Source organism: Ischnura elegans, chromosome 1, assembly GCF_921293095.1.
Source record: "Ischnura elegans chromosome 1, ioIscEleg1.1, whole genome shotgun sequence".
Classification (NCBI taxonomy): domain Eukaryota; kingdom Metazoa; phylum Arthropoda; class Insecta; order Odonata; family Coenagrionidae; genus Ischnura; species Ischnura elegans.
This window is the reverse complement of record NC_060246.1, coordinates 138254562-138279014: the sequence shown is the minus strand read 5'-3', so window position 1 is coordinate 138279014 and position 24453 is coordinate 138254562. Positions and strand designations below refer to the sequence as shown.

Below are 24453 nucleotides of genomic sequence, written 5' to 3'. Positions count from 1 at the left end.
AACTTGGTGGAAATCCATAATAGCACGAATACAAGTTATAGCAAATATATACAAGAAATAGCAAAGTTCTTGATCCTTGTATTCATGCTGTCATAAATTATTTGCCTAGCAACCTCATAGCCTTGAAACCTGTATAATTTTCACACCTACAGTTTTTATTTCTATACTTATCTCTATTTTTATTTTATCCTTATTCCAAACCACCAGAAACAGCACTATATTTGCCTGATACATCAGGGTTTTTCAAAAAGTTAACAGTTAACGTACACGAACATTTATGCCGGGGAACAACAGGGGAAATCCACCCAGGTGGGACTCGAATCCGACTCCTCATATATAGTAGGCGAGGACTTAACCCTGTCGCACAATACCCACCTAAGTGAAAAGACCAGATTTGCGGAAATTAGTTCACCACTGTATGAATGCATGTAGGTACGAAGCGCCTCCCGTCGAATTACTGTAATAGGTGAATTTTCTGCAATAAGTTGTTATTTGGAAAAAAAATATGTTTTCAAATATATTGTGACAGCTAGCGACGGAGATGTGCAAAAATATTCCCATGCCGGGAATCGAACCCGGGCCTTCTGGGTGAAAGCCAGATATCCTAGCCACTAGACCACATGGGAGGACTAGTGAAGACATTTTAACACTACTCCTACTCAAGGTAACTACTCCTTGTTGACCGTAGTCTCGTCAAGAACGCAATCACTTAGGCGAGGACTTCACCCCGTCGTCAATATGGCCGGCGTCTTCACATTGATCTCGTCAATTATGACTTGATAGTAATTGTTTGTTACCTCTGCTACGGGAATTTATCCTGCACTAATTTTCGCATAATGATTATCTCGTTTTGTCATCCTAATGGATAAATAGGGTTATATTTTTCCATTGTGGAACCAGCCCATCTTGCCTAATGGATCATATTTCTCATCCATGTCTGTGAGTGGTTTGAAGTGGAACTGGATTATTTTTTCCTGGTGAGAATGAACGGTTTTGCTTCAACTTCTCTAATTGTTTTGAATCCAAGCGTACTTCTAAATTAAAATGCGTGTAGAGTTTCATGTTGTGGAGCATTTCATTCCAGATTCAGAAAAGTTGACACTCGCTCTCCGTTTCAGCAAGCTCATCTAATTAATCCTTGCGCCGCATTTCACTTGGCCCCGCAAACCGAGGAAAAAAATATACCGCGCGATGACCTGATTTCGTGGGGGGGATTTATTCTCGAGTCTTTTCCCCCTTTACAAGGCATCTCTTCACAAAAAGCTTTTATTTCTGCAGAGCGAGTAACGAGATGAAGTCTTAAGATCCAAAAGAACTCTATAAATTATTGTCAAACGTTCGAACTAATTTGTGACGCAACCGCCTGATGGTATAAGTGACGACGTGATGGAAGAAACGGCATCATTGGGTGATGCAACGGCTTAATATTCCCTAAGGCTTATTGGGCTTCATTTGATTTCGATTTGAGCGGTGGTTAGCCATATTTATTGAAATTTGTTGCATCGAGTTCATTCAAACTGACTGGAATAATTTCCTGATCATACCTACTCATTTATAATGATGGTGGCGGATAACTGTCTGGTTCTGCGTTTTAAGTTTTTTTCAATATTTCTTATCGCCATTACATTTTTTCCAATTTTAAAATTACAGCGGCACTCTTCTCATGTTTTGTAAATGTTTAGTATTACTGAGGCCAGAATTTTAGCCTAGAAATGAGTCGTGCTCTTGAGATTACAGGAGTCTGATTTTAAATTAAAGAACTGAAATGTAAAAGGATGGTCTGAAACGGATATGAAATGTAATAGGAAAATGTAATTATTTTGTTTATCTGTTTATGCAGTTTTCAAATTTTCGCTTGTCCTTTTAGACACCAATGGGCCCTTTAAATGAGAACTTTGTGGCAGCATATCATAAATTGCTTACGTGTTCTGAAATAAGATTTTTTTTTCGCATGTGTGTGAATTAACTCTGTCGCCATAGATTGAAAATTCAAAACATCGATATGGTGCGCTTACAAGGTTCGCTTTTATAGAATACCAACTCGATGAACGTGTATGTTGGGGTTGGTTCATTATTTTAGAGCAAAGTGGGAGATAGGTACTCTGATTGTTGTTGTAATTTGGTATTTGATTATGTGGGACGTCTAATTTGATTAAGAATAAATTGCTTTGATGATGGGAGAGGATTAAAAATATACTTAATCGGGAAAGTTTTTTCTATTTTATTCCCCTGGGATCATGAAAGGCTGGTTTGAATCGAATAAACGAAAAAACATTCCAAGAAATAATAAAAAACGTAAATATGCAACATTTCCATGTCCTTATTGGACTATCTCCTTGGAGTTTGCTGTTTGTTTACACCGCGGCAGCCACTGTCGCATGATCGCGTGGAATTAGTCACGCTGTCTCTTTGTCTGGCTGACAATGAGACACGGAATTAGTCGATGATCTCGGAGAAAAGAATTCTCAAACGCTTAATGGATATTTGTTTTGAACTCGGCTATTGACACTTGGCGGTGATTGATCGTTACGGCCATGCTGCGGCTGACGAGAGACCGGAAAAAGCGTAATCTGAGAATGCTTTGTGTCACCGCCGTATGTTTGTGACCACTTTCCCCTCTCTCCCTTTTCCTCAGTGCCTCGACGCTCGTCCATTGTCCACCGCCGGGGAGTGATGAGTGTGAGGAGGGATCTTGACCATCGCGTGCTTGTTTTTGCTCTCCTGCGGTAATTGCTCTACCTCGATCGCGGTTCACAATCTCAGTCGTCATTGACCTCTTCGGAAGTAAAGCTAACGATGACACCGGGATTCTTTACCTGCTTTTCCTATATCCCTATGATAATATCCAAATTCAGTCGGCTTTCGATCGTTTTTTTATGATCCTAATACCAACGGCTTATGTTTATCTGAAGGGTCTGTGGTTTACCCGCCATAAATCACTCAGGGATTCCTTGCGCCTTTTCTTCCATTCCCAAAGAGACATCCAAGCACCTCACTCTACGCTTAGGTTCCACTGACGCGATAAATGAAGAGAGATATTTTTTCGAATGAAGAGGTTAAGGAATTCGTCCGTCCCCCCCCAAGTAATTACGGGCATTAATAAATGCTACGCGGAACTTAATTCACGCATTTCCTTTTCTTTTTTTTATTAACGGCTGGTGTCTTAAAACCTCCCGCCACACACCCTTTGAGGCGGCTTGCGGGGCAGTGTGTAGATGTAGAAATATAAGTATAATCAGCGTTTAAGTCGCTATTACAAAAGACTTTGTTTCTGTGAAGGATTTGTATTGTCTCCGCCCACGCCAAAATTGATCATTTATGGCCCTGGAGTGGATCAAATTAGGGTTTTAGACGATCTTTACCAATGAGACATTATTTTACACAATACATTCATTCCGTTTTGGAAGAACTTTTTTCCCAGAATTCCATTTTCTCGAGATTTAAGTAAAAAAACTTAGTGTTTTTGTTTCGCCTTGTAGGCTGGCTATTCTATCAATGTAATTTGACCTTAGTGAATTATCTGTCCATTTCATTTCTGTGTGTGCGGCGATCGGAGTCATTCGGTAAAATCTCGACCGAAATCTAAATCATCAAGTAAATAGAACCTTTCAGAGAAATTTCGATTATTACGTGGGAAATGTAGGCATCATTTTGATTTAAAGTGGGAGAAAGTAAATAGTTCAAGTGAAGTATCTCGGATCACTTCCCTTAGCATCAAGATTATCATTTTCCCCTACTGCACCGATCCACCCTCCAATAAATGCTTCCCACGTGGCCATTCTATTTCGTGCCTATCTCCACTATGTTACTGCTAAAGCACTCTTTGTCTTCTGCTTCCCACGTTGCCATATTTTTCTCCGCCCTCCGCCTCGGAATTTATCGTAGCTTTTCAAGGGCACTTTCGGAAAAGTGGGCAATCAATAGCTTACCGCATTCAGAATATTTGCTATTGATTACGTGAAGTGAGGAGGTAAACGTCAATTTTTGTTTCCCATTGCGAAAGTAATAAGTTGGTATATTCCTCCCTTTTTTCAATCGGAAAAAGAAGCAATACATTAAAATATTACGCCTAAAACCTTCGCTTTGCGTTGTGCGTTCGCTGGTGGGATTGGGAACGATTTTAATTGGCGTGCATCGTATTTCGCTCGTCTAGTCCGGGAGCAGATTGCCAATTAGCGAGTCACGAGTGGGGGGCGTGATCGGTGGAATGTCGTGCTCAGTCACTTCGTGTGTCGTGCCCACTGACTCCACGACGGCTTGTGGTTTGTCTTTTACTCCTCACGTTCTTTTTACGTCGCGATATGAACTATTTTTCTGCTCTCTCTCTCTCTGATACATTTTTTTCCGGCTAATTATCAGGATAGATACCAAGTATGACGAATGTTCCATCCTGCAGAGGCTGGGCTCTTGTTGACATTCGGATTTAATTTACTCGTTTTTAGTGTCATTAGTTTTCTAATTTATTCCACGAACTGTTTTCCTCAGTCCATGAGCCGGGCTTAACATCTTTACTGGTGTATTCTTATACTTTGCTATGACTCTAAAATTGAATTTCCTTTCCCGATGAGGACGAATTCTATTTAGTTCGCTCATGTACACGCACACTGGTCAATTTTTCAAATTTTTGTCCAATTATCACAATATTTTGCTAAAAGGTTTAATTTGGCTTAAGAAAATGGGTAATAGAAATTATTTACCTACTTTTCCAACCATCAATTATTTCCTCACTTGTTTTACCCCATGCTGTTTTTTGCGTATTGCTCCCCATTCCATGAGCAATCCCGAATCATGTTCCAGAAATGCCTCGCTATTTTATTTTTCAGGAATGATAAGAGATTTCGCGAATCAAGATGAAGTGGAAAATGATGTTTTTCATTTCCGTACAACTATGTTACATTTGACAAGGGTGATGCATTTATTTACGACTGGCATTTATTTACGACTGGTTATCCATATTTTCAATCAAAAATATTTTCATGAAAAAATATTTCTTCCTATTTATCCTGTGCTATTTTTGGATCTCTATTCCCGGACGTTAACTTCTTGAAACTGATATTGGTTATGTTATTTTTTGTTCATCGTGAAGGAATCGTATTCCTCGTAAACCTTTTGACCCTTTACCCGTTACGGTCTCGGTGTTGTGAAGCGTTTGCTATCGCTCTTGACGCGATGCGAGTGCGACCGCTCCAAGGTTTTTTTCGCCGTTTGCTTTCAGTGTCTTTTCAGAGATAGGCTGGGAAAATTGCAAATGTGAAAGGAGTTTACCAATGCTTAAGTTAGACATGGTGATTTTTATACATGGTACTTCCCCGCAAAAAATCCAAAGGCGAAGGGTTTCGACGAATCTCTCAGATATCTACTTCCTCCGGCGGACGTTTTGTACCACCATTTCTACCACGGAACTGACCCACTCTCCAAATCATCCGCTTCCTATCTTCTCTATTATCTGCGGTGCTTAATCGGAGGTTTTAGTAACCTGCGTTCACTGGACCTGCTATTGATTTTACTATGGCTTATCCGTAGCAGGGCTAGATTTTTGCGAGTTTGGTCGTTTGAATCTTGCCCCATTCTAAAAGAGAACAAAAATTGGGATTAAAAATTATACGTGATATGTCATTTGCAAGAAGGTGGTATTTTTGGAAACTAATGTTCTACAACTAAATAATTTTGGACAATAATTTCCGCAATCAATTTGTAAGTGATGTTTTTACAGCATATTGATTCCCACAGTCTACCTATGAGTCCCTAATATTTTCTTTTTATTTACGTATTTGTAATATTTGTCTTCAATTCAGTGGATTTCATGTTGAAATCTCGCGTCCACCCTTTCCATTACTTCATCAATTAAAAGGAATCGAGCGTACAGTTGTCTGGGGATAAATATGCGGCGTTAATGAAATCCTTGAGACCTCATCCGCCTTCCGCCGTCGCGTTACTCGACTGCCAAGTTGCGTAAACTCATTCTTGCGATTTGCGGTGGAAAAAACATGTCGGTTGAAGGGCAGCTCGGAAGAATGTCAAACGAAACAGGCGATGAGACCATCGAGTACCTACGCAAATGATTTTGTGCTCTATGCTGTGGCGGTAATTACGCCCTGGTTTTTATTTTGCCCGCAAAAATGCTTGCTAGATAACCACCTTGCTTATCCGTCTACTGGATACTCACTCTTGCGAAAACTCTGGAAATTTGGGGAATTTCATTGTCCTGGGAAATTAATGTAATGTTTAAAGAAGGAAGCATTTAGAATAGTCTCACATCATGCTCAGACATATGGTTACCATCTTTACTTCAGCTCAGCTCAGCCTTACTGCGATGATCATATGGTAATTATTACTTACTCCGTTACACATCCGCAACTTTGACGTTTGAACATCTGTCGGAAGGATGTGGATGAAATTTTTAAGCTTTTATATTTCTGGACAAAATATTAATTTGTAAATCATTGATTAATAATTACATCTTGAAAGTTCGATTGGCTAAATTGATGAAGATAGCAATGCTGACGTATGCTTTTTCCATGTGGAAATGATCTGGATATACCTATCACATCACTGTGTTTAATTGATGCTAAGCATATTTTAACTGTGGGTGCTAATTTTTTATTTGGTGCAGGATGCTACAAATAATTTGTGTGAACTTTTCTGTACCGTGAGGCGTAGTGAATTCCATTTCTGACGGGTAACTTCTACAAAAATATTGGTTTTTATATAGCTCTTAGTGATTCTATTGATTTGCAATTTTTATGTAGAAAACTTGGAAACTTAATGCATTGAACAGATGTAGGGATATTTTAGAGAGCTCTTAAAGTATTATCTCTATTAATTGTGAAATCATCTTTAGGTGGAAAGTCTTCATTGTATTAAATACCTGTTCATCGAATTTTTATATAAAATATTCGTGCATTAATTGATTAATGGAGTCTCTTCTCTCCTCCCGCATTGTAACATCACTGTAAATGTCATCAAATCATCAAGTTTTTATTTCATCCATTTAATTATATAACTTTTTTTCTTTCCAGGTAAGTGCAAATCCATGAATCTTCGCTAGTGGTTGAGAATATCCTCCGCTGTGAAATTTGTGAGTAGTCCATCACTGGAGGGTTGAGTTTAAACCTTATGGTGAAGAAGAGGTGTACAAATTAATGGCCCGAGGAAGAAAGTCTTGTGACCGTCTTCATATTTCCATGGTTATTTAGTATTTTGTGTTTATTCATTACATTAACTATTATTATATTATTTATTTTGATTATTTAGTTATTTAGTAACTGCACATTTCCTAATTGGTGAGCTAAAAAAACAATAAGAGCGCTATTGTTGTGCAGTCATAACGAGATACTTCTTTTGGATACCCATATGACTTCTCCTTATAGTATTGAATCGGTTGCAGCATGTTCGAATTCACTGTTAAAATTTGAGTATTAAAAAATTGAACGAGAAGTTAATGGTTTTAAACAGCAAAGAGTATGTTTGGTATTATTTCACACAACTGTGTGTTCATTTTATTCTTTCTCAATATTATCCTCGTAGGTTTCTGTGAAGTATTTTTTCCTCTCAAAGCAGTACATTTAGGTACTCATCATTTAGTAGCCGGTGGACGTAGGATATCACGTTTCACTGGGTTAGCTGGAGGCGCACGCTAGCCTCGTGGTCGATGGCGCGCGCGCGGCCGTTAACTCGCAGAAAGCCGGAGGAGGGAAACACGTCGCGTCGTCGTGTCATGAACGGCGATTCTCGGGAAATGCAGCGATGGCGGGAAAGAAGTAGCTGGAGTTCTATACGCAACTCTATACGAATTATGTAATCAGCGTCCAATCTCTCGAACGAGTACGAGGTGTTTGATTAGAACGGATTTTTCTTCGGAGGCTTCCCCCTTGGTGGCTGTTTTCCTCTATTTTCTTAAGGATTATTTTTGCACTTTTTTCATTACTCTGATCTGAAATTCATAATTGCCTATTTATTTTTTTATTTTTTTCTCCAATCTACTAATAGAAAAATATATGAATATGCTATGAATAAGTTGGAGTTCCTCGAGAACTTAAGTATTAGTGTTCCTATTCGCCCATAAAAATTTTCATTCTCAAAAAAATTCGTTAAAACTTTCGCAGGCCATCGTAATGGTAGTTAAAAGCAGATTCTCTTGTTAATGCGATCAGCATCGGTCGGGAAACGTTGGGGGCACCCGAACATTGACGCACGCCCAAAAAGTTTTTAACTTGCAGAACATACTTACTATAGGTTATGATTTGTCTCTATGCTGCCGTGGCATCACCACATGATATTCCGAAGGTATAAGGCTCGAGTCCCGTCTTATCAGGTTACTACTCTTCTCTGCAATATAAACTGCTTAATAAATTGAGAAAATTCTGGAAAGAACATCATTGGTCTTGACCGAGATCTCGCGAATTCGCGCCAGGTGTAACTACTGATTGAATTATCGAGGCATCGTCTTACCCCGAAGAGCTTTTTTAAAATTCTGCACTGAATAAATAATATTTCACTATTGTCATTAATTAATAGTGAACTAATAATTAATATTTCACTATTGTCATTAATTAATAGTGAACTATTAATTATTATTTATTCAGTGAAATATTTGGCGCAGCACATGAGAGCTAACGGCCAGGTCTCAGCTGGGAACTGACCGCATCTCTGAAATACAATGCGGGAAACACTTGTGTATCGTGCCAAAGTGTGCCGGTGGGTTTATGAGAGTGAGGGGCATGAGGGGGGTGGCGCAGTGGGGTGGACAGTAGGAAAGCATCTCTCGCGTCACCACCTCCGCGGGTGAAATCCGCGGTCTTAGCCGAAGGCGAGTTACAGCAAGTTACAGCATCGGCTCTTATGGTTAGGGAAAGATGCAGAGAGGCATACTAAAGATTGAAAGATTCTGTCACCCAAGTTTGAACACCAGTATCCCCAGCACCGCTAATTCTATATTAAAACGAAGTACTTCACATGAAAGCTCTTAAATTTCTGCGCTGACTGATGGCATGCAAATTGTATTGATGGTAACTTCTATTTTTGCACTTAATGGTTCGCTCAGATACGTAATTTCAGGCTTTTATTCTGGTTACTACACGGACAAATCTTGCTTACAGCTTTGTAGCAAAAGAACGATTTCAGATATCTGAGTTTCCTTCAAATATGTTCCAGGTGAATGCTTTGAACATATTCAAATGAGTTTCAATGTTATTACGCTCATTAGTATTTTAGCAATTTATGCATGCGTAAAAATTTGTAATTTTCCGATCTGCGCAGGAAGCGGAAATTTTTTGGTTTACATTTAAAGTCTTAGACGTGTAAATGGAAAATTGATTCCTCCTTCCTTTAGGAGGTAAAAAAAAAAACAATCTTGTCTTGTAATGCAAGAGAATAATATTTTTCAAAACCACTTGCCAGCCGTTTGAGCCTTGTCAAAGCATCGCAGCGATTTGTCGTTACCTAATTGTTTTTAATTCATTATCAAAAAAGCAGCCACATCTAGGGTCTGCATTTAACGTTATCAATACTATCATCAAAATGACTGCTTCAACGCAAGTTGCAATTTAACCCTGAATAGCTTGATTTAGCGCAACAGTATTAATAATAAAAGCTAATTCTCTCATGAAATCTTCTGTAAAGTCATATTTTCGTATAAACGGCATTTTTTTGTCATATCAAAGGCTATACCTATTGCAACGGCTAAACCTAAACGGCTATCGTATTGCCAAGTATCTCTCGAGAGATGAACGATTTCCCGTTAAGGCTTACCTTAATTCATTTTTTCCCTTTCATCATGAATGGTTTCCACTGATGCATTTATGCATAATGTTTCGCTCGTGTGCTGTCGAGCGTCCTCTATTTGAAACCGTCTGATGGTTGTTTTGTGATTTTAGATGTGGCGATTGCTTAAGATTTGTGCTTTTGCGACTACCTCCTCAAAATATTTGGAAGGTGTCGTTAGGCTTTAGCTGAAATACGCTATAGATGTAAATCGTCATGAATCATCATAGATTGTAGTAATAGTGAAATCGTTGAGTCGTAGTATAGTAGTAATCGTAGATAGTCGTCTAAAATCGTCGGATACGTCAGATGAGAAAATCAGAGCTGAGTTCAAGCAGCTTTACTCCCTTGTACATACAATTAGTCTCGTACGCTTGTGAGTAATATTTCGCAACCCGTGTTTCTTAGTCGCATGGAAATGCGTTGTTTTACATAGTAAAAAAGGGAAAAATCTATACTATTCATTCCTCTATTTAATTATCCCCGGGTGTAATAAAAATGTTTAAAGCCGGCTTTTATCACTCGCTCGCACTGCTTATATTGCACCATTATCCACAATATTTCTGTGAAACTAAGGGTATTCCTTCAGAAAAATATGCCAGTGAATGCCAGGTGTTAGTAAGTATTAGAAAAACACCTAATTATGCTGGGGAAATAGAATGATTATAATGAATAGCCAGATGTGCCTGTTAACCGAGTTTTTACCTTATTCTCGCCTAATCACTAATTTCATATAAACATATATGAGAATCTGTTCATTAATATTTTATCTTACTAGCTACCAAATACGCAATAGAATGTCGTATAAAGAAGAGCTGTTTGCTGTTGATGAAGAGATGTTGCTAAATTAATTTTTCGTAGTGATCAAATGATAAATTATTAAATATGAAAGAGGAGGGCATTAGACTTCTGGTAATAGTTACAAGAAAGAGCAGCGGGGATATTCAGCCACAAATTACGATCCACGAACCATTTCGATCCAATTGAGAAATCGTTTTTGCGAATACATCCCGCCGTCATCTAGCCAATGAATCGCTCTTGCGATTGATGCTGCGGCATCAAAAGGGGAAATTGTCAATTTCGACGGAAACGTCTCGATCAATTCGATTTGCCCATTACGGCGGCGACATGAGTCTTGATTATTTCGGGAGTGCGATGCGATTCATATCCTTCTTCTTCTCCTGGGTGGTTGGGTCGGTCGTATTGATTCCCTGGATTTGACCTGACCCAAATTTGTTTTGGGTGGCCCCTTAAAGGCGGAGCCATTCATACAGAGCCCCGGATAAAGCGCAGTCACTCATCACGGACGAGACGAGATGAGAATCCCGGTGGTTCATCGGATTGGGGGGGAGGGATGCGATGGGGGAGAGGGGTTTTTGAAGAGATGAGATGTGTAAGTGTGTTTGGGTGGAATGCAGAGAGAGTTACCCGTGTGAGGCTTATTATTTGGTTTTATTAATGGATCCTTTCATCTATGTTAAGATTGTTTTTCGATTCGATGATCTCAAATTAATCGAAATAGGATAACTGCATTTAAATGGCTGAACGAATTGGATATTTAGTGGTCAATAGCGGTCACCCTTGGGGGTGGATGGGGTGGACTCAGGGGGCGACCCTCCCCCCCAGGCAAGGGGAAAGGTCCGGGAAAATGTTTGAAAAATGGTATGCCTGAAAATAAATTTTACATAATTTTGTCACTTCAAATTTAACTTTAAGCAGGTGCAGTTATTATATATGAAAACCACACAGTAGTTTTTTTCTGAATTTGAATTTCGAATTTCTCTGAGGCTTTGGGGGGGGGGGGGGGGTTGGTTGTCCCCCCCATAGTTACGCCTCTGGTATGAACTATATTTTGATAGTTATGCAAATTGAGCTGATAGTCCAAGATTTTGGGTGACGTTGAAACATATGCAAACGTAAATTCCACTCGTAAAATCGTCTGGGAATTCGCTATCTCTGTCATAGAATAGGCGTACTTGGTTATTTGTTATGCCATTTCATGCAAACGGCCTGGGATTTTTTCTGTTGCGCTCGTGTTGGCAAGGGAGAGCTAACGCGTATGTTAAAAAAAAACTGAATACAAGTCGCTCCAAATTACTCGCTTAATGCGTCTCTTGCTCTCTCTCTGGCAGATATTGATTGCCACTTCTTCTCAGTTACGGAATTGGACCGTCGTATGCCCGAGGCAACAAATTCATTTCAAGGCTTCCTTCTCTACTTGTTCATTCCTATATTACACCATGTAAGCAGCTTTTACCACTGGAAACAATTAAAATCATCTATGCTTTCGTGTGATTTTTTAGTCCTATATCTTGTCCCCTTTAAATTCAAGCGGACTTGGTGACATGAAACATCTTGATATGAATTAGCTGAAAGAATAACTGATAGTCATCTATTTCATGCTTATAGTTTTCCTCTCATGGCTTCGATTTCGATGTAGAGGGTAGTGCTAAACATTTTATGTAACAAACTAATGCATATCATTAAGTTATCACGACGAGACCCATAGTGCAGGGTTTAATGTATTATAGTTTTTAAATTAAAAAGTATCAGTGTTGTGGACTCGCTGACAGTTTTGAAATATTTGATCGTTGAAATGATTGGCGCTTCAGTGATTTTATGTGACCTATGACCACTCTCTTGAAGAGGAAGTGAATCCATTTTTTGATAATTTGCTAAAATTTCGGATTCAAATTTATTTAGATTGTTATATTTGTTTAATCTTGAATATTAGTCCATTCAAATAGGTTTTATCCCTTCTCTCATAGATACTCCGTCACTCTAAGGGTTTCTATCGACGTTTCAATAGAGTGAGTTTAAAGAGCGCTTTCGGTGAAAGATGGCAGTCATAAATTAAGATCATCATGAAAAACTTTTTAGTCAATTTAATGCAAATTGTTGCAGATTCTTTTTTACCACTGCCATGTTCTCCGGATATATTATCACTAAATAAAGCTATGTGGATGAAGGAATAAAGTATTTTGACTAATTCTCAACACGCTTTGTGATTTGTTCCAGCGAGGATCAGGAGACTGCACTTGGTTATTAGCGTCAATGCATGACTGAGACGCATTCCCAAACCAATTGCAGTCCCCGCTGCTCGAGGACTGAAGCAATGATGAACTACGATCGTACGTCATAGACCGACGGTCAAACTAATGGCTACCTGGAATGCGTGTTGTGTGCACTATCCAGTATTAACATTCACTGCTATTGCCCATACTACTCGCGTTTTAAGGAAGAAAAGAAACGTAATATTTCCTGTTTACCCTCCCAAGTTTTCCATGACTCTAGCTTACCCTTGCGTGGGAAAAATGTCTGTGCCCACTAGGCACGATGTCCCATAAAATCCGCCTGCTGCCCCTCAATCTTACCTGTTTGAATACGAAATCGCTTCCACATTTCAAACTTCCCGAGCCAAGGGCATGTTCAATGTATATTATGGTGATATTATGGTTGTGGAAGGAAGTCGCGTTTCACCCGGTTCGATTTCCTACTTCAGTCAGCTCGCCACGGGAAAGCAGGGGCTTTCATTGCCTCTACCGTTTTTTGCGTGCATTGGAAAGAAAAATATCCCAATTACTTTAAAGCACGAGATTTTTAAATAACTTTTCTCTTAAATGGATTCGCGTTGACAGGAGGGGATTTTAAATGTGAAATGGAAGAAAACTTGATCTGTTTTAGCAACCGTGTCACATTCCTTGGTTACCATCTTAGTTATTTGATTTAAAACAATAAAAATTCTAGTAAATTCAACACCTTTTCTTATTTTTATCAATTTTATATTACATAAAGAAGTAGATGAACTTTTTCATTAAGATATTTATCACCTAAACTAAATGAATTGTGGTCTATCAGCCTAGTCCAAATTGATCATTTACATAAAATTTGATGCTCAATTTTCCAAAACATATCATTAAATCGATTGATCATGACGATAATTGTGCAAAAATACTAAATTACAATATCATTTGTTTGTCGAAAGTTGGACATGTGTGGAATGAACGGGGATGAAATTCTCCTGGGTATGGAATAATATTATTTGCGGCCGATGGCACACCATCGTCGTGGATAAAAAGAAGTCTCGCAAGCCGAGATGAGGCTTCTTGCAGTGAGGGCTTACCCTCATTCATCATGCTCTTTGAGCTGTGTGAAGCAGCTTCGGCGAAGCCCACCAGTGAGGTCTCTTTAAGAGGGCTGGATGACGTCAAAGGCCTTTCTGCGGGGAATGAGTTTCGGGGAAAACTTGGATAGAGGAAAAAGCCTCATAACCGCATTTCATACTTCGTTGTCAAACATGGAACATGTAATTCTTTTTGGGATAAATTTAATTTTTCAATACTCAGAAAATGCTAAGTAGAAATTATTGGAAGTAGCCATGGAAATAGTGCCTCTTTAGGAAGGAACATTTGAAAAAAGTCTTTCCGTCAAGAATTTATGAGATTTGAAGATTATTTTGAATTGTTAATTTTGAAAGGCAATGATTCGGGTGAACGTGTGTGTTTTTTAGATTTATCAACCCATATGTTCAGTTTATGATAATGATACTTTACTGCCATTTTCAACCCTTGATTTGTCCTCCTTCAGTGACATATCTCAATCTTTTGGTTTTATTGTTATCTGAGGGACTTATATTTCAGTTAAGCTTGTGATATAGTAAAAAGTTTATATTTAGCCTGTGATAATAGTAGTTTGTAAGAATCTTGGCTGAGAATATGATCTTCATAATTTTACACAAATTCACCTGCATCGATTGCGTTAACTTTCGAATGAACCGATTCCTCTTATTTTGGCTTGTCATTCCTGTGTGTTCATTCAAGTGTATACTTAGGATGATCAAAAAACACAGGAGACTTTGCTATTAGGATGAGTATCCTTGTTTCAGAGAATAAAAGTGGAACTCCGATGATAAGGGACTCCGCGGGGGAAATAAAATGTCCAATCGATAGAATGAAGCTAATGCTGCTCGACGGTGACTAAGGATTTTTTTATTAAGAGGCCGCTGGCTTCGCGACGGTCGACTCGTAACCTTGGAATATCCTTCTCGTGATACGCCAGGATGCTTTTCGCATCGAATATCTGTACCATTATCCTTAAAAGCTCCTCTCCTCGTGGATTGATGTTCGTCAAAAGAGCTGAGAGCGAGAAATTTCTTGTTGCTGTCAATTATCCGCGCGTGTTTTTCCTTAAAAGGAAGAGGACGCCCCAGGCAGAAGTGAGCAAACATTCCATCTTTGAAGCGCCAGCTCGATTTGAAGGGCTTTAATTGATGTTATAGGCTCTCCTGTTAGAGTTTTCCTTCGTTTGAGAAAGCGAGTGAGTTGACTCAGCTAATGCTTTAAACCCATTATTTAAACTCTTTACCTGATAATTCGATCGCAGGTAATATCGAAGTTCTATGGGAACGAGGTCGTCGCGCAGGGTCGTGCATTGCCGGGAACATTATTGATCCGTGGGTGAAATTATACTTGATCGATATGTTAGAGGCTTTCATCGACAGCAAATACTGTGGTCGAATATCTGAATTAAGATTTAAGGGCATTTTGAATTTCATTTCATTCGTCCTTTGCCCATAAACGAAGGAAATATTGGGAGGGTCGATAGGACAGTGGGCAATATGAATATAATTTGAGCAGAACCAATACGTTCTCCTTTACTCTCACTTCATAAACATTGCACCATTAAAAAGGTAACTAGGTGATCCTTTAAGTGTTGTTGATAAAAAAAAATTCGATGACCAACGTTTAAAATAAGGCGCCAGTCTCGTAAGAAAATTTTTGGCACTGCCCTATGATGAAGCTTGCGCACGACTGTGATCGCGACAGTAAGTAGGTATCTTTTAATTTGGTTCAGATTTACCAATAAGAGGTATATCAAGTGTAAAATCATGTAGAAGCATTCAAATTTTATGGGCTGAGAATATTGTATACGGTATTGAAACTCCACAGACATACTAAATGATTAATAGAAAGCCAGCCAGGGTATTGACATAGGATTACCTGCATGCCATGTTGTCTGTTAATTTGCATCGGATGATGTTTCACGTTTAAGCAAAAAAGAAAACAAATGTGTTGGAAAATAATTAAAAAGTTGGAAATAATTATATGCAATCGATCACACTGTAATTTATGAATCGACTTATAATTATAGTCCCTCAGTTACTTTTCTAATGTACTTAAGGAACCCGTGGGCCTCATAAATATAGAATAGGTTGGTTTCCTTTTATTTTTTTACTGCCTTAATCGAAAGATTATTACTCCTGGAGTACGAATTTCACACTTTTCGATTTTTAAATGACGCTATCTATTTTTCGCATTAAACGAAAAGTGAAAAATTTCAAGCGCGCGAAAACGCGACGGCTAAGTAGGAATGATGGGAAAAAGTCCGTGTGACGTATTTCTATTTCCCCCTGTCGCCTTGTCAGGTGACCTTGGGGCGAGGCTTGAGCGCTGATACGACGCAGGATGCCAGCAGGTAGCTTAGTATCCTGCTAGCTGGTAGCGCTTGGCTTAAATAAGGATTATTATTCCCCTATCAAACGAACGAAACTTTCCGAACTTAGGTATTTTTAATGTGTGATTATTAAGAGATGTTTCCCTGAGTGCCTCATGCATGCATAAGTAATCTCAGACGATGTAAAACTCCTATCTACTCGTATAGAAACTAGGTCCCTGTGACGTCACGTGGAGCGGAATCGCATTGGCGCCAATCTGGCCTTTTTCAAATGAGGTTAAAATTGACCGTTGCCATTCGTCTAAACTGGGATTTCTAAAACCAAATAATTTGTATATTATGAATACACTAATGGTGGGCAATGAATCGCAATCATTGCATTTCGTTTTCTTTGATGAAGGAAACTACCCTATTGAAAAAATATAGAATTCTTGCTGGTAAATTCTGGGACATTTTCTGTCTTGGACTGTTTGAAATGTGCAAAAGCAAAGCTCAACCCAGATTTTTTTAGTTGTTCGTTGTTCTCATCTCAAGCCACTGTGCACCGGATTATGGCATAAATTAATGCAAAGCATTAGTAATAAGTATTTTTCTGGTGAAATAATCAGGACGAAGTCTCCTTAAAAATGTTTATCCCACGCGTACTCACCTTATGCAGTATGCACTTCTAGAGACACCGTTGACCTCATAAATTGAGGAGTGCCACGTACAGGCATGCTAATCAATGCGATGCGATGTGCCGTGTCGCCGGATGACAGACAATTCACGAAATCACGAATTCACGAAATCAACCGCTCGGATTGTTTCCAGTAGGTAGCTCGTTTTTCTCATCTTGTTCCACTGGGGGCTTCTGAGGAGAACTTGTTTTCGAGCGAGAGTCATTATTGGAAAAGCTGCCGAAGATCCTTTCGCCTTCCAAGGTCGAGGGACTCCTATTTTGGGCAGTGCTCGAGCCGCCACCGGCGGAATAGGTGCTCCATATCTTTTCCTCTCTCTCTCCTCTCGCTGCAATACCTGCTTATTCCTGGAGAAGGTCGATTCACTGAGTCCGAGAACACCTTCAAGCGTATAGCTCGCGCCGTCTAGTCTGTGTGATTTCAGTTGACCGAGACTATTGAGCCATTAGCTTCCATGTAATGACTTTCGTTCGCCGGTCCTGATGAAAAGTTATCGTGTCCATCGTTCCGGTAAATCCCCTCATTAAAACCTTACGCGGTGAAGTCTGTCCATTTCGTTCTGCTCGAAAACGTTTTTTACGCGTTGGAGACCCATCTCGCGCATCCAATGGGCGATGACGTATTTTTCCTAGTACCGCGATTCGTTCTTGACTGTGCTCTTTTTCCTGTTGTGTAGTTAACGACATATTTGTCCGCCCCATATATGTCACAACCGCGAATGTAGGTTCTGGAAACTTAAAATGTCGCGATAAAATAAATATATTGCCAGTGCAACAACTAGTCATTTTACGAATTTTATTTACGAATTGGCAATTTTTTATTTCTCAATGGAGGTGATTTTATGTTTCAATGAAAATGCCTAGATATTCAGAATTAGTTTGTTTCAGATCTTTGTCGAAGGAGGGCGCTTCGTGGTAGCATTCGTTTCCCAACTTGCAATCTCTTGTAAGCTTGCCACCAAGGCTTTCCAGACTTATCTCGTCCTTCGAGCGCGCTTCATCTGCTACTTTTGTGAGCTTGTCTATTTTTTTTGTATAGCAGTAATGACATTTTTGTCCGCCCAATATGTAGCAATGTCGCCCCTTAATTGCATTTGCCTCGATTGCCTTCGGCTCTCAATCAGCCGGGTCCGAATCCGAATGCAGCGGCGCTCGCTGCTGCAACCGATGCCAACGCATTCGATTTTGGGAATGCATGTCGACGGAGAAACTCTCTGTGTCCCGAATCTGCCGGATAGGGATTGGTTCGAGCGTGTTCGATTTGTATGCTGCTAAAATCTTCTTTGGCGACGCGACGGTGCAGATTCGGTTACGCATTCCACATCACCGAGCACGAGAACTTCTGCCTGTTTCAATGTTACGGAGGTTATCCCCAACTGTAATTTTTATTCGGTTCGATCAAGATATTCATTAATTTCATCCCTAGTAAATCACTATCGTACCTGAGAAATTACAAAAATTCTTTGTTAATTCGTGGAAATATCTTGTAAGAATCAATTAACACCGATTTCCACGCTATCTTTGTGAATTGGATAGTTTTTTCGACAGGTAAACTGATTGCTACACTATTTTCTTATAATTTACGTATCTTTAGCGTAGTACTTGAAGTTTAAGAATCAGTGATAGCTACTATCAAAGGGGAAATAAAATTTTGTTATTGATTGCCTTACTTCGATCTTACTTTCAATTATGCACTTTATAGCATTGGATGATATTTCCATAAAAATGGAATGGCAGGATGCCACTCATTTTCCATATTTTGCTCATCCTTGCTTTGCACACCAAGCGAAATCATTTCAAAACGTGTTCTGAGCCATGTGAGGATGTTGTGAATTTGATGCAATCTTCACATGGTGTCCGTTAACCCGGAAAACCCAGGAACATTTAGAGTCACTCGGTCTTCAGGAAAAGCTCAGGAAATTTTGCGAGACTTGGAAAAATCGGTTTGTGACGCGTGCAACGTCACACAAAAACTATACCAATTATTTGAATTCTCGGGGTGTACCCAAAGAAATACAAAAAATGGAATAATTTTATTAGAATGTTATTCTTATTTTCCCAGAAATCTTAATCCCTGTAGTGAAAGATCCTCTTCCAATAACTATCCATTTAAAAACGTGCTGATAGGATAGATTTATTTCGTATGATTCACTTAGATACATATTTTCAGCTGATATTTAGAGTTAGCAGAGCTGTTTGGTTACTAGGGTACAGTTCTAGGTCCCTGACGTATCTATATGTTGGTATTTAATGGTGTTGAATTCACCGTCATATTTAAAATATTTGACGCAGACAACTTTTGGAGGGTTTAGTAAAAAGTGCCTGCTATGGTGTTTTTAAAGATCAGCATAATGTGATAATGCCTGTGATATTTTTTAATGTGCTAATATGTGAGCTGAAGTTTTATGGATTATGTAGACGGTTTATTGAACCTCATATAAATTAGGTAACTTGCAAGTGTAGATAAGTTTCTATCATATCAAGATGTTACACCCAAAACCAAAATGCTAATATTTTGAAATAAATAGTACCCTGGAAAACAAAGCAATAATCCTTTAAAACCTGGAATTCTCAGGGAATTTTTTATTAATTAATTTTTTTGCTGTTGATACCTCTGCCTCACTTGGACACCAAATTTTTCCGTCGTTAGCCTTTGTTTGAAGAAAATTATATGCATTCCGTTTTGCGAGGTTATCTTTTACAGAGTGTCAGATTTTTTCACCAGATGGTCTTATGTTGATTGATCGCATTGCATGAATGAATGACGGAGTGCGTGAGTGTTCGATCGGAGAGCGTCAGATAACGAATACACCTCACTGAGGAAATATTACCTCCACGAGATCGAGTTGCGGTAGGTCGTAAAAATTCTCACTCATTGGGGGAATATTGAAAGAAGTCGAGACATGAATCAAAGGTGGATTCTATGCCACGATTTCATTATGCCATATTGAAATGTGTTGTTAATGTATTGAGAGTTATAAATGAATCATTCGACTCTTACACCTGGTGTCTTTGTTGTCTCCATGAATACTGCATAAGCTTGGAGGACCATTGCAGCGAGTTGTCATTGACTCACTGCTCTAATGAGGCAATGCATTGGTGTGTATATGTTTATTTATGTACTTCACTATAGGTCAATGATTGAAGTCTTCAGGTGTGAGGGAGTCTCAGAATCATTTTGGAAATTGCGTCACTTCTTTGACCACCAGTTTTATTTTTTGGATCTTATTATATTTTTTCAATTCATCAGATGCAACATATGATGCATGGTTCTATTAAGGAGCAAAGCTTGGACTTGAACAGCAGGGAAGTCAAATAATTAGAGCATTCGAGATGTGGTGCTACCGATTAATTATGAAGATGAAATGGATAGACCAATTAGTTGACGAGGAAATGACAAGAAGAGTGATAAATAAGAGGACAATAGTCGAAAGATAGAAGGTCGGGAAGAAGGACTAGAGACGAACCTGAATGAGTTGCATAGGACATGTTATTAACGACGTTAAACTGAAGAAATATGAAACAATAAAAAGGCTAGTAGAGAGGAGACCGAACGGGAGAGTTATGTCAAACCTATCTTACGAACTTTGCCGTATGACAATGGTCATATTTTTACCATAGCATTATTTGAAATTTCAAATGATTACGATAATCATTTTTTAATAGTAGTTCCTACGTTACGTTTTCTGAATTGGCTCATTGATCTGACCACTCATCTAAGTATTTATGACGTTTTACACATGTTAATTTCCCCTCTATTCTATAATTTAATTCCCGGAAGTTAGTTCCTAATTGTGTAAATAAACTTCTCCAGAAGATCTATACTGGTTGCTTATTTATTTCTGTCGCATGTAAAATGCTAACATGAAATGTGATGGCCATGTATGGCTATAACTAACTATGCATGATTAGCGTAGAAGAAAATGTATCACTATAGCTACCTACGCTTGTATTTTTTGTTGAGGAGTGAAATCCATTTGCGTCCTGAGTTTCCGACTTCCGTTTCCAGAATACCGACTGGCAACCCTTTCGATATTAATTCTGCTTTTTTTATCTCATTATTTAAGGCTAAATTTTTAAAATAGTTCATTAATATCATTTCCTATCCGTTGAAATAAATTCGAAGAATGCTTATTTTCCCTGATGATATTGTTACGTTTTCAATAAGATCATATGAAGTACTACCGTCTTTGAGGGCAGGTGCGAATTGCAAGGGTAAGAATACTCCAATGTCTGTCTAGAATTTCTGTTTATCGTTTAGCTTATTTTCTTTAAGAATTAATGAAAAGTCTCTCCGGAGCAACTTTCGGCTTGTTGTCATTAGTGCATAATTTAAAAGTGGTTTTATTTTATATATTTAGGGATAGATTTATCTTTATACCTGAAAATATATCTCATTTTAGAATATCATTATTCTGAACTTTACTGTCATGATGCGTTTTTTTCCATATGTAGTATAACGAGCTTCCTATACGAACGCGTTTTGTTATAATAATGTATCTTCCGTAAATATTTGCTTAAAATATACACCATAAAGTATTCGAATAACTATAATATAGGCTTAGGAGAATACTCTGATTCTTCGTCCCCCTCGCCAGAATAAACTTGGTTGTTTCTTGAGGTCCAGCCCGCCCGCCGACATCCCCCCAGGGTTTGCCAACAGAGACGCCTCGCTGTGGGCGAGTGGGTTCTCTGAAAAATGGGTTGCGGGCACGGAACTTCTGAAGCTAATAACTCGGTTCCTGGATCACCAGGGAACGGGAAAATTTGCACTTGTTCGTTGGCCATGGCATATTACCATCCCATCAAATTTGAACAAAATCGGAGGGGGACACTTATCGAATGTTCCTGTAAGACCTACTGTAGGATATTTGTTTATTTTCTGGAGAAAAAAAAAATTCACTCGGCCTTTTCCTATTATGATTTCGGACTCCTTGAGAATTTTTCCTGACCTTCTTGCAAAGCATCCCTTTCGATTTTGTCACCGCACCGATGAGGTCACCCGCGACCTACTCTCGCGAGGAATCCCCTTTTCGGAAACTTGTGTGTGTCGTGTCGCGTCTCGGAGACGCCCGAAAATCCCGACGAAAAAGAGCACTCTCCTTGAGGAGGACGCGGCCTCAAATTAGTGGCGACCCCCGTTGACCTCTCTCTTGAAGAGACCTTTCCCTCTCAAACATCGCGTCCGTCACCTCACCTACTAAGTTGGGCTCCCTCGCCAATGCGTCCGTGTCAAAACAAATGAGCATTCACAAATTTTATGACCCATTAAATAAACTGCCGTAACTAACGACGTGCCTTGGTCAATGAAGGGCGAAAATACCTAAGGGTGGGTAGCTACATATGGTTATTTCATAGTTACATTTATCCATCAACACGTTTTCCCATTCATATATCCGAATGCGATACCCCCGAGGTTACGCATGTTTTATTCTGATCTCCAGATTTTATAACGTTTGATCCCCTTGAACTGTCGTTGAATTAATGCTGTGCCTAGATCAATAAGATATATTGTTTGCATTGATTGGTTTATGTACCAAGAAAAGAAAATCAATTTTGCATTGGAATCAGAAATTTATGTTGTCGCTACGATTAATTTGCATTTCCAAATTACGATCAGTTGTTCACCCTTATCTTCGATCTTAGGTTTTCCCGTCGTATTAGCTGCAGAAAAGTTTCTCGGGTTTCCCACCGGTTGCTGTCTTCCATTTCTCCTGACGTTTCGAGCAGCGAGTAGCTGTTCATCCTCAGGGGATCTTCCGAATGAATAAGACGCCCTTGAGCAGTAGTATTTTCTCTTGTCATGAAACTTCTTGTGGCATTTTAATATTTCTAAATAACGAAGCATAAATAGGTTTTCATTCGCGACTTCAATCGATATTTTGGCATACATCTAAATCAAATGTTATTATACATTTCAGTACATTTGGTCTTTATTCGGAATCTTTTCTTCCTAAAACTAATTAACTTATTCCATAGAGACAGAGAAAGTTTCGCGTTTTTTTAAATCCGGCTAGAATTTGAATTTTTAAATACTAATGGTCGATACTTCATTTCCCATTATCTGTGTACTATGAGGCTTCATAAAGTATTTGTAATAGATAAACCATATTAATTGAAAACTGCAAAGCATTTGCAAGATGGCTTTTACTTATTTCACTGCCTGAATTTTTTAAACATTTATTAAAATTATTCCATTTTCGAGTGCAGATTACAAAAAGGTCTTTGATGACTTAATCTTTGGGGAATTTGTCTTAGAGTTTTTTCCGAAAACTTCTGTGAATTTGAAAGTTATTTAATGAATTGGTTAAGTGGTCATTTTACTTACTTCTGATTTTTTCGTCAATGTTTTCAAATAATATAGCAAAAATTCCCCCTGTTGACGCACTAATCCATATTTAAGCGTTATTGATTGTTATGTCAGTTTACGTGCTTTCGAAATTCATTCGGAGAACATTTTTAATAATTCAATTGGCAGGGGTTCCCTATGGTAGTAGAACAGGTGTTTTCTTTTTTTCGTGTGAAACTGATCCATAATGGTGAGCCTGAGTAAATTAATTTTAATGCGTGCGGATTATTCTTATCTTACATCGTGGCTCCTCCCGAACTTTGGGGAAATATGTGAGCATGCAATCCAGGGTTACCTACGTCGCATCACAGCACGCATTGGTGGCCCACGAATCTACTTTTTTGCAGCATTTATCTACGGCGGCTCGGTCACGCACGCACCTGAAGAGAGAGAGACACGCTTGCACGCAACGCATAGCACCGATTCAAAACCTGTCGAACGCCTTTGTCCAAATTTGGAAGTCGACTATCGCCTTTGCAACTCGACATTCCAAATCCAGCGATGTGCCAGCAATCCACGTGACTCCGTCATAACCTGGGCGAGTGGGTTAGGAGGGGATGGGGGATGTAGGGAAAACACCGAAAGGAGAGGGTGGGGTGGAGGGAGAGAGTGGTGGGAGGTTTTTTTAAGTCGCCGTTGATAGAGTAGTGGAGGGATATAGGAGGAATATTGCGCAACGCACCTGTCAAGGGGGCATTTCTCGTGGATGTGAGTGCGTAAGCCTGACCCTTTCCTCCCTTACAACTGATGGTGAGCCTCTCTCTCGGACTTGAAGGAAGCCTCCTGTAAAGAGACTCGCTCCCCAGGAGGGGATACGACTGGCGCCTCACGCTCGCGCTTGTATCTCCTTCCAATCCTTCTTATTTCATTGCTCATCGATTTTATTTTTTTGTGACGCAGCCCAAAACCTTTTTCTTTATTTTCTTACGAGACCCTTCAATCATGTTGACAGTTAATGCGTCGCTATAGACCAAGATGTTGGTACTAGCATCAAAACTTTTCATGAGGAACTTACCCTGGACCGGTAGCGCTGATGACTCATGAGTCACACCGCGCGCGCGCAACCCGAAATAGTTGGATCAAAACCAAGTCATGGATAGGAATTATAAACAGTGAGACATAAGTGTTCCGGACTGATGTTAGGGCATATTGTTTCAATGGTTGGTCATGCAGAAAAGGGGTGTTGTTAACATGTATGATCAAAGACGCAGCC

General features: G+C 39.2%; 1 protein-coding gene and 1 non-coding gene across 2 annotated transcripts in view; one reads left to right on the top strand and one right to left on the bottom strand.

Moving 5' to 3' along the window:
- The window catches only part of LOC124170769, a 223097-nt gene that overhangs the window by 85340 nt on the left and 113304 nt on the right, over positions 1–24453 (top strand). The gene's annotated exons all lie outside the window — the stretch shown is intronic.
- Trnae-uuc lies at positions 555–626 on the bottom strand. The gene has a single exon. It is a non-coding gene; the product is annotated as a tRNA-Glu (tRNA).